Consider the following 2,221-nt stretch of genomic DNA (forward strand, 5'->3'; position numbering starts at 1 on the left):
AACTCCCATGAGTACTACCTGCACATAGTGTTTGCTCATTGGTCCATTAGTGAAGCCTATTGTCTTGTGCGTTACTGACCGACCACACTGTAAACAAGAAGACGTTGTGGAGATTAAAGTAGCAGACGGCCGTGGTGGCCTGAGTGCTGTGTTGGTCTGACGGTAATTATCAACTTAACCAGCGGCAGCGATGACAAAGCAAGTTTTTTTAATAGCAGGAGAGTCCACACAACTGTCTCACTCTCTCACCTCTCTCGCGAGGGTGTGTTCGCCAAATATGACATCCAGACTTTAGTCAAAGAGAATATAAAAGAATAATCTGTCACAGGGCAGCCACAGTCCCACAGACCTGTAGACTCCCCCCCTGCTTTTAACATTTAAGGACTGGTCGCATGCACACACACATCAACACAGCATTCAGTCAGTGCGTGAGTGTGCGTGTCTGAACAGTGTGGAGAAAAAATGCACAGGAGAAGAGAAAGAGAAGAGGCAGAGCTGAGCCCGTAGGAAAGTGCTGTAAAATGCTTTAAATTACAGAGATCTTCATGATGAAGGGACATGCTGGTGTTTCGTTATTTTAATAAGTAATGGTGAGTATTCGGGTTCAAAATAAAACCTGGTTATCTTTGCTTGTATTTAGGGTGAACATCATTAGTGCTGGATATACCTCTATTAGTGTGCAGTGTTTGACTATAGACAACCACATTTTTCACTGCAGTAACACAGAGCAGGCAGTGCTACTGTAGAGCTCAATGAGAAATGCATGTTGCTGACATAGAAAGGGGAAGTGAGGTCACTCTCACATATATTTCCACGCTGGTGAAAAAGGGGTGGAAGCTTTCTGGGGCCCAGCTGCCAGGGGGCCCATGCAGTCCAGCCAAGGGCGTGGGGGGCGGAGGTTGCTGCAGCACCCCCATTGACAGGGAGGAGCACATTGTGCAGCCTCTGGTACTGCAGCTACATAATATTGGAGCCCTCTAGTGACTACAAAACGCTTGCTCACACTTACTGCTGCTGGTGTTAGGAAAAAGAAGCAAAGTACTGTACTGTAACTGCTGCAACTATGTACTTTAACCATAACATATGATATACCATTAAAATATGAGAATGACAGAATGACTAAATATAAACCCATTAACTGTTGCTCTACTGCTTACTCACATGCTTGCTATGACTTACTGGTAAAACATTATTTCCATCTGTCACACTTGTCTCTTCACAACGGTTGATGTCACATTAGCTTATCGTGCCTTCTTCACTGATCAAAACAGTTATTTTGACATCATCAGATTGATACATATAGAGAATGTTAACTCAAAAAGATTATTAAAGAATATTATGAACTCAAAAATAATATAAATTTAAAAGCTGAAAACTCTTGACCATCCTCTTAACCTCACAACTCTTTTTCATGTGAGCGAGATATATGCACAGGTGTAGCGGAGGATTATCAAAATAACCAAAAAAAGGTGGGGGGCCAGACAGGAGAATAGCCTTAAGCCTAACCTGTCACTTAAATCAGTCGATTAGTAGGATATTAGATAGCCAGCTACCTTCGCTACAAACATACACCAATAAAAGAAAGCCACCAAACACCAATTCAATCACTCCCAATAAATTGTATTCAAAGTCAAACAATAATTCACCATAAGGTTAGTACGCAAACACAAAATGTTACAATTCCCTTAAAGCAATAAATAACTTTTCAAAATACATCATGCATATCCCCAAAATTAACTGTCCACAATTCAAATGATAAAGAAAACTGACAAGTCCTCCAACTTGAGGAGGAGGAAGTTGAGTGGCGTGTGTAGATGTGTGTGTTCAGATGTGTGTGTGTGTTTCAGGGGAAATCAGGCAGTTAAGTCCATTGAACTCAAAAGGTAGCAGTCCAGTTCAGTTCCTTGAGTTCTGGTGTGAGAGAGGTGAGTGTGTAGGTGTGTGTGGTTAGTCCAGATTAATTGAGTTCTATTGAGGGGGGAATAATGGGGTATGTGTGTGTGGGTGTGTTTAGTTCAGTTCACATGGGGGCAGAAGGTAAAGTCCTGCCTATAGCTGGGCAGGAGGATGGAGTAGCCACGAGAGTTATAAGAAGGAAGACTTAGCTTTGCCGATCCACCAGGACAAGGAAGCTCCAGGCTGCAACCGAGCAGGTTAAAGAGCACTGAAATCTGATCATGTACAACCAGCTTTCTGGGGCCCAGCTGTTAGGGGGGACGCT

Source organism: Micropterus dolomieu, linkage group LG01 (genome assembly GCF_021292245.1).
Source record: "Micropterus dolomieu isolate WLL.071019.BEF.003 ecotype Adirondacks linkage group LG01, ASM2129224v1, whole genome shotgun sequence".
In the NCBI taxonomy this organism is placed as follows: domain Eukaryota; kingdom Metazoa; phylum Chordata; class Actinopteri; order Centrarchiformes; family Centrarchidae; genus Micropterus; species Micropterus dolomieu.